Source organism: Prinia subflava, chromosome 1 (assembly GCF_021018805.1).
Source record: "Prinia subflava isolate CZ2003 ecotype Zambia chromosome 1, Cam_Psub_1.2, whole genome shotgun sequence".
In the NCBI taxonomy this organism is placed as follows: Eukaryota; Metazoa; Chordata; class Aves; order Passeriformes; family Cisticolidae; genus Prinia; species Prinia subflava.
In genome coordinates, this window is record NC_086247.1 from 117,911,212 (window position 1) to 117,935,944 (window position 24,733).

At 38.7% G+C, this 24,733-nt stretch overlaps 1 protein-coding gene across 5 annotated transcripts in view; it reads left to right on the plus strand.

Moving 5' to 3' along the window:
• Window positions 1–363: 363 nt before the first annotated feature.
• TBC1D5 (TBC1 domain family member 5) overlaps window positions 364–24,733 on the plus strand; it is a 313,125-nt gene continuing 288,755 nt past the window's right edge. For 2 of the 5 annotated variants that reach the window (XM_063409301.1, XM_063409310.1), the window contains exon 1: window positions 364–572. The gene's annotated coding sequence lies outside the window, so the exon portion shown is untranslated. The remainder of the gene's footprint in view (window positions 573–24,733) is intronic. The other 3 variants (XM_063409291.1, XM_063409281.1, XM_063409318.1) reach the window with 2 other exon arrangements.

Below are 24,733 nucleotides of genomic sequence, written 5' to 3' on the forward strand. Positions count from 1 at the left end.
CGCACGCTTCATGCAAACACAAACAGATCGGGCTTCCCCAAGAGGCCGAAAGGGCCCGAAGAGACCGAACTCTCCCGATTTCAAACAACCCCGCGGCCCTTCTGCTGCTGCCCGGCGCGGGTGGCGAGAAGCGGGCACCGGCCGAGGCGCCAGGGCAGCCCATGCTGGCCCTTCCCGTCGCAGCGGCGCCGCGCAGCCCCGGCGGGCAGCGGCAGCTGGGAGCGGGCACCGGGAGCACGGAGCGGGAACAGGGAGCAGGCGCCGGGCGGCCGCGGGCTCGGGCGCCTGCGCGGCGGGAGCGGGGCGGTGCCACCGCGCGTCCCCGCGGGCGGGCAGGGAGCCCTTCCCCTTCCCCTTCCCTTCCCTTGCCTTGCCTTGCCCGGGCCTCCCCCACCGCCTCCCCCTGCCCCGCGTCCCTCGCAGGGCGTCGGGCCGGCACGGGGGTCTGTGCGCCGCGCCGAGCCGCAGGGAGACAGTGAGGGAGGGGAGGAAGGAGGGAGGCGGGGAGGGAGAGAGAGAGAGAGAGAGGCTGAGCCAGATCTTCATGCCACTGCAGGCAGCAGCAGCAGCAGGTAAAACCAGCCCCAGAGCATCTGCTCCCTTTCACCCGCTTGCCCCCCTCCCCCCGGCCGCCCCGCAGCCGCAGTGCGCCGCCCCGAGCCCCGGAGCCCGCCGAGCCCCTTCCCCGGCCGTCAGTGGCAGCAGCGGGGCCGGGGGGGCGCCGAGGCCTGCGCGCCCCGCGCCGCCGCCGCTCCTCGGCCTCTCCCGCGCTCCTGCCGCGGGGTCCCGCCGGGAGTGGGGCGGCCCGGGGCGTGCCGAGGGCAGGTGCTCCCCGGCAGCGAGCTGTGCAGCCTGAGCCTCGCTGCCGGAGGTGAGAGCAGGGAGGGAGGAGGAGGCAGATTTGTCACAAGGTTTCCCCCTCTGGGTTGTTCTGTTGGCTTTTTTGTTTTTTTCAGTTGTTGGTGATTCCGATGGCTGAAGAGGGAAGTTGAAGGTCTTCATGGTTATTTTATTTTTTTTTCCTCCAGGCCTTCAAAAAAAAAAAATTTTAGAAGCAGCTTGCCTTCCCTTCAGTTTTCCTGCCCCAGAGCCTCCCTGTTCTCACCTACCTGACTCAGTCTGTGCTAGCTGTCCATTGCCATCAGTGGTAGATGTTTAACCATCACACGTTTTTCTTTGGGATACAGCAGTTCAAGTGGTGTACAAGTTTGCATTTCTGTGTACGGGCTGCAGTTAACACATTTTAGCTGTTCGAGAGCTTCATACAGTGAGATTGGTGTACTGTACCCATCAGTAGTTCAGTTTAGCTACATGCCCTGTGGTATTACACATCCTGGAGGCTTTATGGTTTGCTTTTAAGAAACAGTTGTTCCATCATGCTGGCATAGCATCGCTTTGGTGGTGTACTCATGAAAGAGGTATACATGTGAAAGAATCATGTACAAAATGTACTGGGATGGCACTTGGGAGAAAATACACTTCTAGCTCTGCAACTCAGCTCCACAGTATTCATTCTCCACTTGACTCAGTAATCCTGGTTACCTTCCCTTACAAAGCTCTGAAACTTGGTTAAAAAGCACCACATAAGTCTCTTTTCAGACTAAAGAAACTTCATTAAAGTTGTTATATATCAGTTCTGTTACTTGTCACACATTAGTTCAGCTATTTACTGATAATACTTACTCTGTGGAAACTAAAGATTCCAAAATACATTCCAATTATATGTGGGCTGATTGTTGTTATTGAAAATGTTTTTAAGAATTTGAGGTTCATGAAATATTCAGTTAAATTAGTCCTAGATCCCATCTCTCTCTAAATCATCATCCGCTGTTATATTTGCAACTCAGAGGTTGAAATACTGTAAGATCTAAAATCGGGCAATAAGAAAATGACATTGGTTTTGAGTGATAGTGATTTTTGGTTTTGAAACCAGTCTCTTTTTGTTAGTGTAGTAGCTGTAATTGTGAGTTAACACAATTGTGATTACCAGTTGTCAGACTTTTCTTTTTTTTTTACTGACACACATTTAGGCCCGTTTGGCCTAAATGTTGTACCCCTAGGAGTCCTATGGATGTATATAAATAGTAGCAATTGCTGAAGTTGTTAAAATTAATACTGTGTTACCAGATAAACAAACAGAGCCATTCCAAATAAACTGGTGAATTTCAAAACTTTTTTTGTATATTTTCTTACCTGAAATTGACAACTTTGCTATCCAGCCAGCAACTGGAGCTGCATGGGCTGTGAACCTACATGGTGAATTTCAGTGAGTAGTGAAGTACCAGAACATGAGCAATGCTAGATGCCTAAGTGCCTACTGGAAAGATGGTGCATTTCCCCCCCACCCCTAGATTTTATGATGGCTTCATAATTTAGGTACTGCAAATATGGTAAATGCCTGTGAAAACTGAACATTTGAAAAGATAGTCATGGCATCCTTTTGTCAGTGAAATGAAAAGAGGCTGTTTTTCAGCTTTTTGGATGGGAAGGCGACTAAGTAAGGATTGTACTGGTAGCTTGGTTCAATGATTAATTAAACAGATGAGATTCTTGCATGTTCTGCTTCATTTCACGTTCTCATAAATCTAAGAAAAGCCAGAAACTTGATGTTCACAAACAGTTTTTCTGTTTAAGCTGCAATATTAGCAAAGCTCACTTGCCACACAAAGTTGGTTCAGGGGTTTTCTGAAAGTACTTTGCCACCTGTGAGAAGGGCAGAACCTTTGAGAAACGTAAGTTAAAACATTCCTCTCACATTTTTCCTTCTTTACATAACCATGTTGGCTTTACTTGGACATTGTGCTTTTCTCTTTTGTTTGCACTTGAATCTTTTAGACTTTGTTACCTTGTACTGATGTGCAAGAAAAATGTAATTTGGTAGAAATGTGTTACACATTCTCTGCCTGCCTATGATTTATGCTAATATAGAGATCATCTTTGCTGTCTGCAGGTTGTTGTTGCTATTACAACTTCATTTTTCACTGGGGAAGGGCTGTGCAAAGAACTGGTTTACACTTTGCCCTGAAAGGAATTCTGTTGATGAAGTCTTAGAAAGTTTACTTTGCGCTCCATCCTTAGGAGTTTTATCTTAAACTGTTAGGTATGCTGCTGTAATTGACAACAGCTGTTGCTGAGAATTGTGGAGGATAGACAGTTTTTAACATAATCAGTTCCTAGTCCATTGGAGGCTTTGTTGATTAGCACGTGTAAGAGCATTTTGGATCAGAAGCCAGTGATGTCTGCTGAGTGCAAATGTTGTGTTATCTAAACTGTTTGACTTACGCTCTGCACTGCTCTGAAGCAAATAAGCTGTTGGTTTTGTGTGCTTTTTCTTCTGGCCCAGGAAAGGGCCCAAAGCAGTTCAGTCTGTAGTCTATAAAAACATACATCTTTGGGTGATCTGCACTTTCAGAGGAGGAGTACTGTTAAACATGATAGAAAGAGTTGCTTGACTGTGTTTGGTTGTTAGGTTAGTGAGGCTTGAACTCTGGTTTTGACCTCCAAAAAGCATAGCTGGTACCATTTTCAGTTTTTAGGAAGGTTGATACTGTGGTCTGTGTTTTATTTAAGAATAGTTTTATCACTTACCCAAGTGACATTATTTTTCTGATGTTGCAACTTCTGCGATCAACGATTTTCACACAAAAGACTTGTAAATGATGTAGTTTGGGGTCCCCTATTATAATCTAGTAATTCCTGCTCTATTTAATGACATTGAATAGAGAAAAAACATGGTTGCTCTGTATCTTATATGAATCCATGTGTGACAGCCCTTGAGGAGAAACAGTTGACCATATTTGTACTGTGACAGCAGGAGTCAAGCTGGAGCAGTTAGTCTAGCTACATCTGGACCTTGGAGATGAACGCTGAACATTTAGCATTTATCTTGGATAAAAGTTGATGAGTTACCAAACAGAATAGAAATGGGTATTCTGCCTCTGTTAATGGTTAGATGTAGATTTCCCAAAAGCGCTGACTCGTAACATGACCTGAAGTCTCTTTGGAAATAGTTTGAAAATACTCGTAAGAGTCAGGTGTTACTGATACTGAATTGAATGCAACAGAAATGAGACAGTACCATGGTGTTCTGTTTAAAAACCCCCAACATTATCCTTCTGTACTGTTTAATTTGAAGGGGTTTTTGTTCTGTTAATGGGCTGGCAAATTGTTATTTCAGGTTTATTAAAGACCATTACTACCATGCTACTAATTAATCTAGTTGTGTATGTGAAAAGTTCAAGTGTTTTCTGAAGTTGACTTGCATTAACTACTGCATCTATCTTAATACATGAGCATTTCACCTTAAATGTATTGCAGCATCAGTTTTTGTCTCAATGGGTTTGATTTCTTAACTTCTGGTGGGCTAAGCTTTTTTTTTTTTAAGTGTATCAAGATACTGAGCATCTACCATTTACTTTTCTGGATGACTTGTTTCAGTGATTCATCTTTGCCACTATTTAAAAATAAGGCATGCAATTATTGTTTGAATACATTTGAATGCATCTGTCTTTCCTTAGTTCTTGTTATCTCATCTGAATTCTCTATCATATCAGACTGCCTTAAACTTGATTTGTCCCTTTGACACTGTTTTCACTCCTCTGCATGGTGGCAGTCCCTAACATTTAAAGACACATATAGATTTTAAGATACATAGTTTTAAAAGAGCATCAGCAGATCGAAGATTTGCTGGGCTGACTACTGTAGAACTCTGAGATAAGTTTAACAAGTGTGCTGATTTAAAATGTTTTTCTCACAATGTTTTTTAACATCTGATCTGGAACATCTGCTTAACAAATGAGTTGGAAGGAAAATCAATATAATGCGAAACAATTATACCATTTTGAATCTTTCCAACTATAGAATGAAAGTATTTATTGACTATTTTTGATCTGTCCTTACAATTTTTAACACTTGTGCCGCCTCTGTCTAGTTATGGGCCTCTGTTTGTTACCAACACCCTTGGTGGTGTCATGGGTGGATGTTTTGTGTCTCTCAGTTTCTATACTCTGCAACAGTAGTTTATATTTATGGTGATCCAGCCTCCCCTGTTCTAAGTTGTTGATCCTGCTTATTTTTTTAACTTACTTTTTTTTAAAAAAATCAGGTTTTGAGAAACTAGGCTGAGCTGTAGCCGAAACTGTACAAAGTTTGTCCTTTTGCTAGCTGTACTGTCTGACCAAAGATAAAAGCCGCCAGGGAAGTTTCTGTTTCATGTTTTTCTGTCTAAAATTTTTCTTCCCAATTAATTTTGTTCATAACACTTTTTAGCATCTCAAAGTTTGAAAACTCAGGACTATGAGCATCCTTGGATGTTATATGTTTTATATAAAACTTAGTAATTGCTATCTGGCTATGTAATTTGATTGTAATCAGTAATTCTTAGGCTATGCCCAGTGTCTACTCCAGTGATTTACTCATTGTAGCTATTACAATGGAATATGTGGTAATTTCTCTGGTTGTGATGAGTGCTTTTAGAAAACTGTGGCTAATAATTTTTTAAAAACAGATGGTTTTAATTTTGGCAGCTTAAGATCCTGAGATACTAGGTTTCAGTATTAAAGACTTCAGTTTGACCTTTTTCTTTCAGCACATTAAAAATAGGGCTTACCAAAAAAAATTTCCTAATGTTCTCTAGTTTGAGCTGATGGCCTGTAACAGACCTCTACTATCACCACCTTCTGAGTGAGCTTTGTATTTAACCCTTAGACCAGCATACAGTCAGGATCCTTTGGTTCTGGATTATCAGGTAGTGAATGTCTGCGTGATATTTCTTGAAACCTGGATTGTGCCTTCTTCATAATTAATGTTATTTTCACGTAGTCTCTGGGTTTTACACAAGTGGCCCTTTGGCTTTTTCTTGTTTGGAAGAAGTATAGTTGTGTGATGCCTGTGGAGAACAGACTTGAATTTATGGAGGGGATGGAAATTTTTGAAAGTTTTAAAGAATATTTCTGTAACTGCAGAAGTAAATCTTTGGCATTTAGATTTCACTGTGTTAGTGTAAGAATTGTACCTGCTGTCAGATGAATTGTCATACAGGCCATTGTTTTGTGACTTAGTGGCTAACAGCAGATGTTTTAAATGAAGTTACAAAAAACTTCCCAATTGTGGATTAAATGCCATAGCATGGAGTTAATCAAATTCTTGTCAGTTTATAAGGGTTTACAATGCTGACCCTAAGTTTTCTAAGCCATAGTACTTTTCTTGTCGATAGTTAATTTTATATAGGTGGATATTTTCACTATCCATGGTAATATGTAGTTCTTTTACAAATTTTACAATGCTGTGTTTATAATTTAACTTCCCAGTGTCATGCTCAGCACTCTTTCCTTAATTCTTAAAGAGTAGCTTAATGCTCAGCCATTACTTGAGCAACACTGATAATCATTTCTTATCTGCTATGCCTAAGATGTGTCAACAAGCAGTTTGATTTGCCAGCATGCTGGCCATTTAGTTATATTTTTAGCTTAATTTATTTCACATAGCGTTGGTGAAGATGGTTGTATTCTGAGTTCTGATATTTTCCATTAGCAGTGGTGGATGTGACCAGTATATCATATCCAATTTCCATATATTGGATGCTCCTGCATCCAGTATTATGTAGATAAGCACACTCTTCCTTCAACCCTCTTTTTTGCCTGTCATTGTTCAGAGTAATGCAACATTTATATCTGGTGAAAGATCTGCCTATGTTTTACTGATTGAAGTCTGACAAGCTGCAGTGTTGAAAACTGTAGTTGTATTTTCAGATCTTCCCCAAAAGATTCTTTCAAAATTAATATTATTCTCTTTAAGTTACTAGTTTTTTATGATCTCTGCTTTAAAAGTTTTTGTCAGTGTTCCTGCTGACCTTTCCCATGTAAGTTGGACCTCTTTTAAAACTAGACTTTCAAGCCTCAGGTGATATGTTTCATGTTTATTTCATTATCATGCTTATATCCGCATGCTTGCTTGCACTATAAAACTGAATAAGAGGATCCAGTGTCAAATTAATACTTTGATTTCTTGTACCTTGTTATTAACTAAACTTTATCTAGATTATTTATGATAAATGTTTAGTAGTTTTGTAGAGCCTTTCATCTATAAATGAGAATAGCATTAATAATTTTCAGTGAGAGGAAAGTGGCTCACTCAAGGCCAAACAGCAACTCAAAGGAAAAGATTCAGTAAACCCAGCTTTTATACTCTCTCATCACCACTAATACAGGAGTGCATTGTAAAATATTGAATAAATCTTAAATTTTAAATGCACTGGTTAAATGGGAGAAAGGAAAAGTAATTTAAATAGGTTAAATAGTAAGCAATGTAAAAAAGTTTGATAAGTAGAGTGAAAGAGTAGATGTAATGGAGAACCTGCTATATCTACTCTCAGCAAGATACAACTCTGACCTCAGCAACTTCAAAGGAGGACCACAAAGATGATGCAGAGAGCTGAAGCACGTCTCCTGTGAATACAGGCTCAGGGAGTTGGGGCTGTTCTGCCTGGAGAGGAGAACACATCAGGGAGGCCTTAGAGAAGCTTTCCAGGACCCAAAGGGGGCCTACAAGAAAGCTGGAGAGGGATTTTTTTACAAGGGCATACATTGAATGGGACAAGGGGTGATGGCTTCATACTGCAATAGGGTTGCTTTAGATTAGGAATTAGGAAGAAATTCTCTGCTCTGAGGGTGGTGAGGCACTGGAGCAGGTTGCCTAGAGAAGTTGTGGATGTTCCCTTCGTGCATATGTTCCATATCAGGCTGAGCGGGGCCCTGAGCAGCCTGGTCTGGCGAAAGTGTCCGTGCTCAGGGCAGGAAGGATTGGAACTAGATGATCTTTAAGATCCCTTCTGACCCAAACCGATTCTGGAATTCTGTGATACAAGAAGAATAGATCTAATGCTTATGGGACAACTGGAAGTAAACATTTAGTATACTTCTCTTAACGTATATCCGATAAGCTACTTGGTGATTGTGCTGGGAATGATAATGGTGTTACTCATTTCTTTAGCTCTCTGCTGATACTCATGTTTGTTTTGTGTGTCCTGCTTCCTAAAAAACTTACCTAGGCTTTCAGAACAGCGGCTTGGGCACCTGCAGAATATACTGCCTGTTACTTTGGTTGGCACCACATGCTTAAAAAAGTATGTAGGAGCCTTGCTTGTTTTTCAGTTGTTCATGAGACAGTAGCATGGTGTTTCTCCTCCTTTGGACCTGACTTATTTTGAATTCACATCACTTACACTTAGGCCTATGATGCTAATCAATATACACATTTTGGGGAGAAGGTAATCAATTCAAATGTGTAACTGGGCAATTCTTACACATATCTATATAGTTTGCTCTGTGTTTTTCAGACTAAACCTTCTGCTGCTTGTGGCAATACCTTTTAAAGTTCATTATACCTCATAACCTTTATGTACCATGTATTGAGCAGTCTAGGCTGATGGGACAAAGATCTGAGCTCCTTTGAGCTGTAGATTTTCACTGTAGATTGACATTTGTATGTACAACTTACACTGGTTGTTTCTGCCAGTTTTACTGCTTCATGGAAATATGTAGCAGATAATTTTGAAGATACCCTTTTATTTTCAAGCATGCAAAAATCTGGATACCTGTAAGTTTCATTTTTGTGGCTGGGTGAAAGAACAGTGAGTGAATGCAGGCAGAGGAAAGTGCAACAGGCAGGAAGTTGCTGACTTCCTGTAATAAGAGGAAATTCATGTCCCAGTCAGTGGAAAGGTTTCTTCCAAATATGAGTGGCGTATGTTCATTGTACATAAACCACGTTTAAAGCATTCAATCAGAAGTTGGTGCCTTGAGAAATAAAACCAAAGGAATAAAAAACCTATCGTTTTAGGTGGTTGAAATGTGTGCATTACAGTTAGGACTTGTTGAATATTTTTTCAAGTGTACTTTTCAAAGGTAGCAACCAGTGAGAATTAAATGAGGACGTTTTATGAATGAGGGTAAATTTCATCTTTTGTTTGTGAATTTACCTCACAATTTTCTGGAAAAACACATCATTGTGAAATGCACTTTGAAATTTTATTCAAGTTTTATTAGTTGATACTTGGTGTATTACTTCAAGTAAGTTTGTTTCAGGCAGTTCTCTTTTCAAACTAAACATTCGTTCCTATATAGATTTGTGAAAAAACCTGTAAGGCAGTATAAATTCTGTATGCTTGGTCCCTTTCTCATGAGATGACCTTCTATAGTCAGGGTTAGTTTCACCTATTAGAAGTCTATTTTGATTTCTGGATTTTTGCTAGTCCCATCTCTTATTCATTATGCTTCCCATGAGTCTTGCTTTGCAGATTGCTTGATTTAGGTGCAAAATCATAGTTGAGGCTGCACAGCAAGTCAGGGAATTGGAAAGCGATTTTAAGGGCTAGATGGAATGAGATATGTATAAGGGAGGATGTGCCTGCTGCATTTTCAGCTGATTGCCAGCTGCTTGTGTCCCTCTCATAGTACAGATTTTTCAGAAGTGTATATGGACCCAGGCAGCTTGCTGATTGCTTTTCATTCCCACCTTTGACCACTGAAGTTGTCGGCTGATTTGACACACCTTCAGGACAGAGTGTCAAACTTCAGTTTGCAGAGATGGAAAAGCTGCCCAGTCTTTTGTCTCTTATAACTTTTATCTTGAGCCTTAAGTACATTCTTTGGGGTGAAGTGTGGGGAATTAAGTACCTGAAAAGAAATGAAGCATATATTGGACAGATACAAGTTAATGTTAATTCTTAGTAGCTATAGATGATGGTGATGATGTCAGATATCTATTTGGTGGAGTCATGCTGTCTTTACCCACAAATTCAGAATCAGTTTATCACAAGGTCCAGTCCTTACAAAACTGAGTGGGGAGGAGCAAAGGACAGCAGCAGCTACTGTCACCTGAACATGGAGCTCCACTTTGACATTTTGCACCTGGGATGGATTGAGGTACACATACGGAATGACCAAGTGGCACTGTCAGCTGTTGCATATCCTGCTGAGATGCTGTGCTACTTTATTGCACGCCTGTGCACTCTGAAGCCTCAGTGATTGGAGAAAGTCCTAACTTATCTTTTGTTACGTTAAACATTTTTGATCTGATCTTTAGGGATTTTTTGATAAACTGTCCAAAAATCTTTTATATTAGATGAAAAATACATAATTCTCCTTATAAGTTCATATTCAAGTATTCAAAACTGACATATGCCAGGAATTAGAGTGTTAGAACTGTTTGTGTTTCATTGCTGTTGTGGAGACTAGATTTTTACATTAATTTACAGTAATAGTGTATGATCAGTTATGGTTATAATTTCCACTGTAAGTAGTTTTATTTTGATAAGAGGGCAAATGTGGGCTGAGTGAACTTTATTTTACTACTTGTAACAGCTTTCCCAGATTGGGATAAAAGTGTGTTGTTAGATTCATGCTGTAATTTTTGTATTTTGACTGGAGTGCTTAGTCTTGTAGAGCTGCTGTTAATTATCATTTAGTCCCTAAGTATGTTAGATACCTCCCAATACAGATAGTCAGTCTTTTCTCCATGTTTTGAATTAGCTCTCAGTTATACCTGGGGTAATCTTTCATTTTCTGTTATGTTCAAAAGCTTCAGACTCGTACTATCCTCTTCCAGAAGTAATGCATCAGCCTAGGTCAAGCCACAGGAGCTCGAAAAAGAACAATGCATGTATAGAAAGTGGATGACAAGGACATAGACCAGTGGGTTTAAGAGGAAAACCTTTACTATAAATGTATTAACAGGCATTAAATAGTCTAATAGTCTTCTTTTCTTTTCTTTTCTTTTCTTTTTTTTTTTTAGCAAAGAGCATTTCTCTTAGATCCGTCTTTCCTGTTGCAGTTTTACTTTGCCCTAATGCTTGCAGCTGTGGACTATCCTAAGCATAAAAGAAGCTAGCATTCTTTTAAGATTCCACCTTCTGAAAACATGAATTAAAATCAAACCAAATGACACAGAAAGTCTTGGGCTGGCCATTATCTTTTTTGGTTTGTTTTTTTTTTACAGAGTATGTCTCAACATTTTGTTTGCCTGATTTTTGTGCACGTCAAGCACATGCTTCTGTGTTTTCAAGCTGCAACAGAAATAATTGTAGGGTGGTGTTGTGGTTTAACCACAGCAGGCAGCTAAGCACCACATAACTGCTCACTAGAAAAGAAATGCGGGCAAGGAACAAATACACTACAAGTAAAGATACAGCATTAGGTATTGAAGTAGATTGCATTGGCTCACTGTATTTGTAGCAGTAGTGGAAGATAGGCTTCTACAGGTTTTTTTACTCATGTTGTTTTGCATTATTGTATGATGGTATGCAATGATAAAGGTGCAAACAAGAAGAATAATGTAAAATTGCTGATGAGAAGCTCGATCATCAAGAGGATTGTCCTTACAGTTACTGAAAACTTTGGCAACCAGTGAGATGAACATTTTAGAAACTGCACTGCATGGATTGTCTGGGAGGCAAGTTGAATCTCATGAGTAAGTGAGATAAATGAGAATTTTTGATGTATAGGCGGACTGGGTCTTATATGTATAGGTCTTACACAAAACAATGACAGGCTTTCAGATGAGATCTGAATGTATTGGAAGATGAAGAGGAGCTGATCTAGATCTTGTTTTGAACCTGAGTGGTAAAAATGGTGACAGAGATGTATTTGATACTGAGAAGAAAAAGTGGTCAAGGTTTTCTCATTTTTCTCAAACATTCAATTTACTTTAGAAAGAAATACATCTGTAGCAGTACATTACATTAAGCTGACACTCTTTCTGATGTGCTCAGTATACCATCTATGCTATTTCATCTAAAAAAAATACTCAAGTTGCCAGCAAGTCTCCAAATTGCTAATATGATATTTCAGCTAATGTTTCTTACTTGCCCTGACCAGACAACTCTCAAAATTATTATTCAGGTTAACTTCAGAGTAAGTGAAGGTTGAGTAGCAGTTTCATTTTTTCAATGTGAAAGAATTTATCTTTCAAAGTCCTGAGTTATATTTTGCAATGATTTCATCATTGCAATGTATGCCAAACTGACAGCAATAAATTAACTGATATTTCACTTGAGACTAATTTCTGTCTACATTTAAGAATTTTGCTTTGTGAAATGTTATGGCCATGCCAATTTTATTCTTCTTCATTTTGCTTAGTTTTGAAGGAACTGAAACCAGTGTCAATTGCAGAATTTTGTTTTAGTAGCTAGTAATGGGTTTGTCATGATTCATTGCAGTGTCTCTTTATATCATTCACTGGAGACTGTGACTTTCCATGTAGTCCCTCTTGATATACTAACCTCTTTTCTGTAACTTGAGATACATTTCTGTAGTTTCACTACAGAGTGCTTAACAGAATGTTTCAAAGTATTTTTACTTTCATGTGACGTTCGCCTTTTTCTGAGGCCTCAGAAACTGTCAGTTCCTCTCAAAGTCCCTGAGACTGTTGTGATACAGTGACTTGAAGTCACAGGTAAAAGACGACAGTGAAGATGACATGCAAGTTCTAATTGCCTGTACAGGTAAACAAATGAAAAAAAAAAATTAAATGGTATCTGTCATTTGCATGCTGGACATTTGCTTTCATATCTTCCTTTCAGAGCTCTAGCTGTGCCATCTTTTTCAGTGTTGTTGAAGTGGACTGTCTTAGGGCAAGAGCTTAAAGTTCAACACCTTGCTGTAACCTCTGTTGTCTATGACAGCTGGTCACAGATCATTCGACTGCCCTGAACTGTGCTAGGCATTACTGCATCCATGGCCATGTATAAATTACAACAGTCCTTGAAAGACTAGTTATTTTATTAATACTTTGATAAAAGAAAAAAACCAAACAAATAATCCCACAAACTCCCTGTGTCCTAAGCTGACCTGGTCTCTTGTGGAGAATTGCTTTGTGACCTCTCAAATTGAAAAGGTTTGACATGGAGTTGAGTTAGCTGCCCCTTATTAATGATGCAGCTGCATCTTGATGGTGGAATGCCTCTAGATCTAGAGGGAGTGACAATGATAAGGCGAGATTGAAGCTGAATTTTTGTTTCCCTCTGCCCATTTGAACTTTAGTTTGAAATGCCTTTCTGCAGAAACAGGACAAGTAGTTGGTAACCATGAGAGGCTCCTCAGTGTCTGCCCCACTGTACACGTTGCGATCACCAAATGACATTTGACAGGAAATCTCAAAGGAAATGTCTGTCACCAAGTATAAGCAAATAAACCCCAATACTGTACTAGGTTGGAATAGATACATCTGAATTTAATCCCAGTCTATTGACTATGCACAGTGGAAGTCTTACACCCAACATGGCTTAGAACAATTGCCTTTGGATGTTTCAGTTGGATATCCTCTGATCGTGTTCTGCCCAAAACTGTTTTTGCTTTGATTTTTTCATTATACACCTGATTATCACACTTTTAATGTTCAGTAAGGCTGATATAAGGCCAATTGGAAATGTGTTACTGACTAAGAAAAACGTTTTTCATTCATTAATTGAAATAGTTGTACTTATGCATATTTGACCACTCAGCTGTGGTGGATCTTATGTCAGTCAATCTGTCTTGCTTATGACAGTTCATGAAATGTGTTTCAAGTACCATTCAAGTACCGCCTGTTCTCTTAATTCTCTAGAGAACTGAAAAAAAAAAAAAAGAAGTTGTTTATTTTTCATTCACATCTCTTTCATAAAGCTATAGTAGGTGCTGGGAGACTGTCAATATTTAGTGATTATAAGAGGTTCTGTGCATACATATAAGCATTTTAGAATTCTATATCAGATATGTAAACCTTATCTATCTGCATACTATTATAAGCAAATTATCTCTGCTTTCGATGAATCTTGATCTTAAGAAGATGTTTGGACCATTCAGGCCAGAAAAATGCTGCCATTCCTAAACAGCATCAAAATGCACATACATGGCAAAAAAATCCAAGAATGACTGTTCTGTTCTCCATATGGGCTTTCTTTACCTATGCTGGTACTGCTGCCATAGGTCATCAGGAGTTTCCTACAGTCCTGTAGTTGGACTGCATTTATTATCAGGAAAAGGTTCTTCACTCAGAGGGTGCTTGAGCACAGGAACAGGCTCCCCAGGGAAGTGGTCACAGCACCAAGCCTGACAGTGTTCAGGAAGTGTTTGGACAGCACATGGTGTGATTCATGGACTCAGTGATCCATGTGGGTCCCTTCCAACGTGGGATATTCTGTGGTTCTGTAATTCTAAACTAAAGTCTGCTTGTTAGGCATTACTAACCTCAGTGACTGATTTGTGGATAAAGACAATGTTAGGGCAGCTGGTTCTGTATTACAGCTAATGAAATGGTCCATTCTTAGATTTGAACTGTGAGAGCACAACAAAGTTTTGAAATTCACAGAAGTAAAAGTAAATTAGTAAAAGTAAATTTATTAAGAACTTCATATCTTAGTTTTAATTCTACATTTAATCTTACTCACTTGATCAGGGTTACAGTTAGTGAAGTGGGAATTTTTATTCAAGGAGTCTCTAGTTCAGCATGTGGAATAAAGAAAGGAGGATGAATGAATAACCAGGGCTTTGAATGGTTACTGACTAATAATTAAACACACAGCTATCTTGATAATCCTTGAATGATGTAAGCTTCTCATCATTTTGTCATGTGACTAGTAGATAGAGATGGAGCAGATTTATTTTTTCTAAGATCATGTGAAATTTGTATTCAGAGTGTAACTCTTTTGACCCTGAAGGTAATCCCTTATAATAAAAAATGTTAACTTTGCATTACATTTTCTAAATTGATCTATTCTACATTAGTTAAAGTGCTGAAGATTGGTAAATACAAGATATAAAAATTACATGGCCATTACTCTTGCTGTTTATGGTTGACTTGGCTTTGTGTTTAGATTTTGGATTTTAACTGATTTCATTAAGTAAGCTATTTTCTTTTTATAATAAGTATTGTTTGCATTGTGTGTGCAAATTTAAGGTTAAAAAGTGTAAATTTAAGTCTTGAATGCCATCACGTGGCATGTACAGGACAACCTCCTGATCAGCCAGCATGGGTTTATGAAAAGGCAGGTCCTGTTTGACCAACCTGATCTCTCTTCATGACGAGGTGACCTGCCTGCTGGATGAGGGAAAGGCTGTGGATGTTGTCTACCTAATCTTTAGGCCTTTGCCATTGTTTCCCAGAGCACTGGAGAAACTGGCTGCTCATAGCTTGGATGGGGAGATGCTCCACTGGGTAAAAATGGGCTGGCTGGTCAGACCCAGAGAGTGATGCTGAATGGAGCTGGTGACAGATCACAGTGTCTGTCCCCAGAGCTCAGTACTGGGACAAGCTCTGTTTAATACCTTTATCAAGAGTATGGATGGGGAGATGGAGTGCACCCTCAGTACGTTTGCGGCTGACACCAAGTTGGGCAGGAGTGTTCATCTGCTGGAGGGTAGGAAGCCTCTACAGAGGGATCTGGACAGGCTGGATTGATGGGGCAAGGCCAGTGGTCTGAGGCTCAACAAGGCCAAGTGCCAGGTCCTGCCTTTGTGTTATGTCAACCCCAGGCAGTGCTTCAGGCTGGAGCAAAGTGGCTGGAAAGCTTCCTAGAGGAAAAGGACCTGGGGTTGTTGGTTGACAACAGCAAACATGAGCCAGTGTATGGCCAGGTGGCCGAAAAAGCCATTGGCATCCTGGCCTGTATCAGCAATAGTGTGGCCAGCAGGACCCAGGCAGTGATTGATCCCCTCTATTGGCCACTGGTGAGGCCACACTTTGAATCCTGTATACAAGAAACGCTTTGAGGTCTGGAGTAAATCCAGAGAAGGACAGTGAAGCTAGTGAAGGGTCTGGAGTGCATGAGGAGTGGCTGAGGGAGCTGAGGCTGTTTAGCCTCTAGAAGAGGAGACCCAGGGGAGACATTATTGCTCCCTACAACTACCTGAAAGGAGGTCATGTGCAGGTGGGGGTTAGTCTCTTCTCCAGGTAACAAATGATGAGACAAAAGGAGACACCTTCAAGTTGTGCTGGGGAAAGTTTAGATTAGATATTAGGAAAAATTTCTTCACTAAAAGATTTGTCAAGCATTGAAATAGGCTCTCCAGGGAAATTATTGGGTCACCATCCCTGGTATATATAAGATGTGTGAATGTGGCACTTGGGAACATAGCAGGCTTGGCAATGTTAATGGTTGGATTTGATGATCTTAAAGGTCTTTTCCAACCTAAACAATTCTATTCTGTTAAAATGAAATGTTTGTAATGGCAAGCATTCTGGATAGGTAGCCTATACCATCTTTTTCTGGCAAGCATATGATGTCATGAAACTATTTTAGTATAAAGTATTGTATAGTATGTTGTATGTTACTGAAAACAGCTTTACTGGGGGTATCGAGAATTACTTCAGTGAATTATTTTAAAACCTTTTTCACTTCTTCACAGTATTTATTCTTTTCTGTTTCTATCATTTAAGAGGAATTCTGTTGTCTTGCTCTTCTGTTCCAAAGGCATTTGTCTCTGTTACCCAAATTAATTGATCTGACAGGGGTCAGAGGAAATATCTGTTGTTTGCCTGCATGGTTTTGCTCCATGCCAAGCAACACACTTGTTATCATAGTGAATTCTTAGGTAAAATGGATAATAAAGTGCTGGTACAGCTAAGTGAAGTAATTCATTACTTTCCAGATGTCTACTAAGCACTTAGTTCCTGAAGTCAAATCTTGAGGTCCTGAGCTTCCCATGCTTAGGATTTGTTCCAGGAAGACCAAATTGATTTGTATTTGTAATTCCTGAGTGACTTCAGTGTTGATGTAAGTGATGGAAAGATCTGCAGCTAAAGAAACTTTAACTGACCAATATAGTTTTTTATCAAGATAAATTCACTGGACATGAGAGGTGGGAAGAAGAGATTGTGCAGCAATTGGTTAAATTAAACTATTGTCTATCCAGTGTTTCTGGCTCTGATTCCAGTCATTAACTTTTTCTGCTGTTACTCTTCTTGTGAGGGTTATGACGTCTGCAGTATGTAAAAGCTAGTTTCCTTTGTATGGGTTAAAATTTTATTTCAAATAAATTTATGTTTAAAATTAGAAAGTAATCATTGATGAATCTGATTTTTAATGAGTAGCAGCAGAAATCTTAATAAATACACTATAAAATTGCACTGGAGCATACATTGAGAGGGATTTAGTGAATGTAGACTTCTTAAAAAAGGAATGACAAGACTTACATAAGATCTAGGTGGTCATACTGAGAATCAGGAGTTCAGGAAGGATATCTTAGAATCACTTCTGAACAGTAAACACAGTATTTCCAATTACCTTTATCTAAATTAAAAGCATAAAATCATGTGTCTTAAGGCTGTTAGTATTTAAATGGGATGAATTTTTTGATTCTGATTTGTGTCACTGAAGTGTTTTATCTTGAAGTCTTGTGGTAGCACTCCAATTTCCATGTGAGTAATAAAATACAGATACTCTGGAGTTTAGTCAGTGAACTAATACAAATTATTGTTCAGATGTAGATAGTAAAAGAAAATGTGGGTTAAAAGCTGGTTAAAAATTTGAGAGTATCTATTAGTACGAAGTATTGATACTGAAATTTAGGTGAGAGAAGAAAAAATAAGATTAGTCAGTCAGCTAGTCCTGTGGTTGCTTATGGGCCTGGGTCATATACATTTGCCTTGCTAATGCTTTTTTAGTGTGATTAAAAACTTCCAGAGCTCATGATACCAGAAAATTCATTGTGTGGAAAAAAAACCCCATTCCTTATTGTTGGCTTCAGTGTTATGTTTGGCTTTGAAGAAACTGACTTGTTTTACAGTTTCAGTCAAAGATCAACGCAATCATTTGAGCCTTGACTTTCTCTTACAGGAGTCTGACAGAGCTGGCGGCATTTTTCGTCTGTCAGGCTTTTGTTGTTTAAAATTAACTCTTTGACTCACTGACGCTGTAATTAGGAGTAAACAAGCCCTATTTCTTTGCGGCAATTTGTAGTATGTTTTCAGTGGATTCTGAATTTAGCAGTGCTAGTTGAACAGTTGTTGAATCATGTAGCTGTAGTGAACTTCTTTACTAGTGGTAATAATTGAGTTGAGGAAATTAGTTTCACAGCCCCCTGTGGAGGGGTTTGTCTTTGGTCTTGGTATTGTCAGCTTTGGCCCTCCACTGCTACCTGCTTGCTTCAGAATACCATTTTTCCTCTTCTCCTCTTGCATTTAACCACTACTTTGTGGTAACAGGATTTCAAGTGTCCTGCTTGGCCTTTTGTCCCAGTGATAAATGTGTTAGATAATTGCAGGACCACATGTGCTTCTGATCAACTACATGAATGGATGTTCTAACATAGGGGGCTTAAAAATATGTCTGAGAATAGGTACTCAGTTGTATTAGTACAATTTAGAGGATATGGTGTTGCTGAGAAGAAAAGATTAAAATTTCATATAATTTCTCTAATTAGAGGATGTAACAGTGATGTCCCTTAAAGTCAAGAGTCAACATTTACAAGTACTGATCCTATCTAGCAGGTATATAAATATCTGGAGTCTTCGAAAAATCTGATGTTAAGAAGTCAGAACTTTGTGTCTTGAAGAACCTACAATAAAAATAAATCTAAAAAGGGAAAATTATTTAATTCAAGATTCCATTGATTTTATTCTGTGTTCTAACCAAAGAAATGGTTTATTTTTATTTACTCCTTGGTGGTTGGTTGCTGTCTATTCAACATGCAACTTATTCTTCATTGATGATATTTTCAGCAGACCTGAAGGCTGTGAGGACTAGGTAGCAAGAATTAATGGAAAGTTATGTTGGCATAATTATTTAATTAGGCTCTTGTCTCCCACATTCCGTCTGGGATGAGCTAAAACATTCTTTCCATGATTTTTCAGTACTTTTACACAGTCATTAATTAATGTTAAAATCTATCACCAGCAAGTGAAATTGTGTATTCAGAACATAGAACAGGTTACTTGCGTATTTATTTGGAAAATAATGTAGTTACCCTTCACTGGGGTTTTGTTGTAAAATTTTAGATAAGGAAGTAATCATCTCTTTGGGATGAGGAAAAGAAAAATCTTCTTCCAGGCATCCCAAGGTTAGTATACTGAAGTTGGTCTGAAGTAAATTAACCATGTAGGTTCCTTGATTTGAGGTTCTGTTAAGAATTCCATGCAGACATTCACTCAGAGAATGAAAAGACAGGAAGAGAAAAAAAATCTCAGATATTTTGAATACACTAAGTCAAGGGAGCACTTGCATGAGCGAATGTTGCCATAGCCAACACTTCCATTTTTTTGACTACTGTTATAAATGAAGGTCCCAAAAAATCCAAATTAAATTTTAGCAACAGTTTTTAATTGAGATGAATATAATGATATTGAAATGAATACAAGCATATTTAGATTAAGGTTCTGATAAGGCATGAGCAAAACTGATCAGGGTACGGAGTGGGACCTTTCCCTCCTCACGTACAAAGCAAGACAATCGAATCTTGAGTTTATGTACTATAGGCTAATGCATACGGATTAGTACTTCCCATAAATCTCCTCCTATTTTCAATTCTTGAAATCTACATCACTGTATTTTATGGCACATGCTCCCCTTCTTGGTAGGGGTCTCTGATTTTCTTTTGGTGATCTTCTGGGATGAAGGCATTTCCTCTTCCTGTCTTGTCCTTTGAGTGACCTTAAGAGGTTGCACATGCATATTAAGCATTGTGTCATGTAAATAAGCATTATGTTCCAAAAATTAATTTGGCAATCTATAAACAAAGCTACAACTTTAGAAACCATTCCAACTCTGCCCATCCCAAGGACAAAACTTGAGCCAACTCTGTTCCTTCCCAAGGCTAACTCTGTCTTGGGGCATTACTTATCTCAAACTACATCCTGCATGCTCTTTTTACATATGACATCTGCAAAAGGGCCTATCTGCTTTGTAACCTGTTTTCACTTATGGCTTTATAGTAGTTATTTTCTAAAATATTGATATAGTTACAATTTTCATTAGCATGAATCATTATCCCTTTATAACACTACTCCCTCAGTTGCTAGAGCAATTCCATTGGTCATGGGAGACAAGTTCAATGAAGTCCTTTTTCACCAGAGAATTATCTTGTACCTGTTACTTCTAGACTGCTGCTGGACATTTCGGGTATGACTTGCTTGTAGTCTCTTGTCTAATTAAGTTTCTCATTGTAGAAGTTAGAAACTCACCAAGACTGAAAATAGAATTCAGGGTACCTACTAATGGGTGAATATTGTAATTGTGAGAGAGATTAACTTTTAGCATTTCTCTGGCAGTGTCCATTTTTATCTGAAGTGAGGCAGAGATAAGAGAGTGCAAATGGCTGCTCTCAATCAAAGAAGGGATTGACTTCTCCCCTTTATGTATGACCTGAAACCCAAGTGCACCTTAGTACAAAGAGGGTACTACTTATTTTCCTCATCTAACGATAAGGTTATTTTTGATTGCAAACTGCCTTTATAGATTGAATAAGAGGTACAATCATTGCCAAACTGATCAAACTGGAGACTAACAAAAGGTGCAGCTCATACAGTTAATTTTCTGTTCCACTGTTAGTTGTAACTATAGGAGAGTGTAACTGTGTTGAGTTGAATTACCTTTAAAAGGCATTGGTGCATGTATGTTTTATTGATCATCAGTTGCTACAGACAGTAAAGGTTCTATAAGGAAAATAATAAGTGTCCTGAATTAGCAGTGGCACAATAAGAAACTTTAAAATTAGGTGGAAACTTCTATATTGTTATTATATCTATATTTCAGGACATATTGGAGCCTGAAATATCTATTCTGTAGTACCTGAAGATGAAAGATTTTCTTCCCCTGTAGAAATTAGATACACAGTTCCTACTGGAAGCATTTTATCCACTTCCAATCTAACATTTGGAGTTCTTTTCTTTTATATTATAAGAACTTAAATTCTGTATCTCATTCCATTGATGAAGTCCTAACCCTGGCTTGAATATTTTTCAACAAACAGTTAGAAAAGAGGTGAGTGCAGTATTGTTACTTCATGCAAAATACTAATTTGTCTTACTGAGAGATTTACTTTTAGTTAAAGTAATGTAAACAGTGAATGTGTACAAAATAAATCAACAGTCTCTACATAAAACAGCAAAAACTGATTTTTGGATATTCAGTTTTAATTCAAATATGTCCTTTTAAAGTCAGTAGTTAATGTTTCCATAATAATGTTAATTATGTTTCTTTTCAAGTACTTTATGTAGAATAGTATACTGCTGTGTAATTTATTACCTATAAGATTCCCACTAATATCCATTATCTTGAAAATACTATGAAATTTTCACAATTGTGTTTTCCAATGTCCTTTGTGTTTAGATTGTCAAAAAACCCCAAAACCAAAACCAACACACAACAAAACGAAGAATAAAAAACCAGAAGAATGAAAAAGCAAGGATTTAATTTTTCCTGCTTACCAGTAGTTCAGGCAACTTGTCTTCTTGAGCAATATTAGCACTGATTTAAATGTTGACATCTAAATTTCTGTTGGTGGAATCTTTCCTTCTCTACTGTTTTATAGTATGCTGAGAAAATTAATAGCATTTTTAACAATCCATTTTTGCAGGTAAAACTGACATTCATCAGCTTTCTAATTCATCTGGGTATTTTAGAAGACATAGCAATGTCTGACATTTGCTTATGTGTTTTGCAGACCAGCTATTTCTTTTTTTTTATATATTTTAAAGTGAAACCCTGATTTTTATATCATTAATAGCCTCTTATACTATAAATCTAATCTGTTTTGGGATTTGAGTTAAAAAACTGTTCCTGATTTTATCCTAGTGGATAAACCAACTACTTTACAGAGTGTTTGCTAACACAGGTAGCTGTTTTATTGATGAATATAGAAAAAGCATATAGTCCAGTGCTTTGTTCCATTCCTCTAATTTATGGCACTAGTAATAATAGATGATGAATGAGATATCCAAAACATTAATAAATTATCTGAAGATGTGTACTAAATCAAAGAGGAGGAGACTAAGAAATAATCTCATATAATGCCTCCAAGAAAAGTAAGCTAATTCCAGAGTCATTTATTCAGCAATATGCAAAAACCCTGAGAAATTTGTTGAAATTGAACTGCTATAGTTAGTATGAGATTAATATAACTCAGCATTTCAAATGTGCTATTATAGACATTTGGATCGCCAGTTTCAGGTGGCAAGAGATGTAAAACTTACAGAGTAAAATCACTCTTAAATGTTTAAGTTAAAACGTTGAGTTTAAGCATGTTTAAAATAAAACCCAGCAATTTTGCCCTACAGTGATGATACTTACATCCTCTTCCCTAAATTCATGTATCCACTAACAGGATTGAAATTTGCAGCAGTTTTCTGCTGTGGTTTGCATTTGGTGACTTGATGATTCTGTGTAAAACAGTTACTTGTTCAAAGAGAAACTGTGGAGCCTTTCATTTTTCTTAGCAGTGGAGTTTCTATGTTTTGTCCATTTGGATGCCACAAGGCATAGTTCTCCTGGTGACACTGGGAGTTTCAGATGGAGTCTTCATGTCAGAAGAGGCATTTAGCCACTTACGCAGTATTCATGTGCCACTTCGTTATAGACAGGCAGCATCCAAGTAGTGGGCTGGTTTTATGGAAGAAAACTAATGTCATTCTTATTAATCTACTACTTAATGTTATCAAGTCCATTGAAATTTGGTCACCATGGTAAAACAGAATGACATTTAGGGAGGGCAGGTATTGGTTGAAATGAAACATCTTGGAGGTGGTGTAACATTTTCTGTTTCACAGATTGAGACTTGGAGTTTTGATGAATGGGATTTTTATTGCATTTAGATAACCTGTATGTGGACTTAGATAAATTTGTCATCAAAATGATCAATATTTTCTTTTGTCCTCCCTCTGTTCCCATTTTTTTGTATTTTTCCTTCCATGCCTTGCACCTTTGCTGGTGTTCATATGGCTGTACAGAACTGATCCAGCTGATTGATAATACAGTTTTTCCTTGCTGAGGTTATACAATGAATTGCAAAGTAGTCAAATGTTTTTGGTATGAAGTTAACAAAACATCCTAAAGGACAGTGGAACTTTTTACATCAAGGACAGTGGAAAACCCTTCTCCCTGATGATTTTTGATATATCTGATTAAATGTGGATACAGGTAACTAAACTTACCTGGTAGCTGTATTCAGTGTACCCATTTCCATGATTATTTCTTCTGTGTGAAATAGTGCCACAGGACACATTACCCTGCAACAGGGACAGTGTTGTAAGTAGTTTTCTATATTTCATGGATTCAGCTTCATATTTGTGACTAAGATTATGCGTCTAGTGTTGGATACTAAGCCACTCATCCTGAACTTCTGAATTTTTTTCACTCATCTGTCCCTGTCACAATCCCCTTAATAGTCTCAGTGATCCAAAGTGTCTGAAAGCTGGCTTCCTATCCTTGAACTCATGTCTTAGAGCTGTCTTAAAACTGGACATTTTTTAGGTACACTATTTTCTCATTTCTCAGAATGTGTTTAATTGGTCTTCTTTCTAAATAGCCTTAATTTAACCCTTAACTGTGGAATTTATTGTAGTTGAAATTCTTTATATAAAAGTTGTCATCAGAAATTATCACCAATTGCTTTCTACTCTTTCTTTCCTCTCAGTTTTTAGTAGATACAATGAGTATTGTTAATCATATGCTACTTCTAATCTTCAAGATGAGCAATTAACATACTATTTTAAAATACTGAGTAGTAAAGAGTATTTTCTTTTGTTTCTACTTAAATGTAGGTTCAGGCATCTTGTGAAAATGTTTATATAAATTCTAACTTAAATGAATCATAGAATCAAAGAATATCCTGAGTTGGAAGGGACCCACAAGAATCATCAGGTCCAGCTCCCAGCCCTGCACAGTACAGCCCCAAGAGTGACGGCGTGTACCTGAGAGTGCTGTCCAAACACTTCTTGAACTCTGTCAGGCTTGCTGCTCTGACCACTTCCTGGGGAGCCTGTTCCAGTGCTCAGCCACCCCCTGGGTGAAGAATCTTTTTCAAATATCCATCCTAAATATCCTCCTCTGACACAACTCGAGGCCATTCCCTGGGCTCCTGTCATTTCCACCATAGAGAAGAGATCAGTGTCTGCTTCTCCACTTCCCCTCACAAGGAAATTGTAACTGCAGGTCTCCCCTCAGTCTCCTCCAGGCTGAACAAACCAAGTGACCGCAGCCGCTCCTTGTATGTCTTCCTCTCAAGACCCTGCATCCTCCTTGGGGCACTCTGCACTCCCCAATAGCTTTATCTCTTCTATTGTGGTGCCCAAAACTGCACACAATATTCAAGGTGAGGCCACCCCAGTGCAGAGCAGAGCAGGACAATCCCCTCCCTTGCCCGGCTGTGATTCTGTGCCTGATGCACCCTGGGTCACGGTTTGCCTCCTGGCTGCCAGGGCACCGCTGATGCATATTCAATTCACCACTGACCAGGGCCCCAGTCCTTTTCCACGGGGCTGCTGTCCACTCTCTCATTCCCCCATCTGTCCATACATCCAGCTGTCCCAGGTGCAGATTCCAGCATTTGCCCGTGTAAATTGTCATACCGCTGGTGATTGCCTAGCCCTTTGATTTGCTAAGATGGTTCTGCAAAGGCCTCTCTGCCATGGAAGGAGTCAACAGCCCCTCCCAATTTAGTGTTGTCAGCAAACACAGTATATCTTTGAGTCCTGCAAACAAATAATTTATGAAGACACTGAAGAGCACTGGCCTAAAATGGAGCCCTCAGAACCACACTAGTGACTG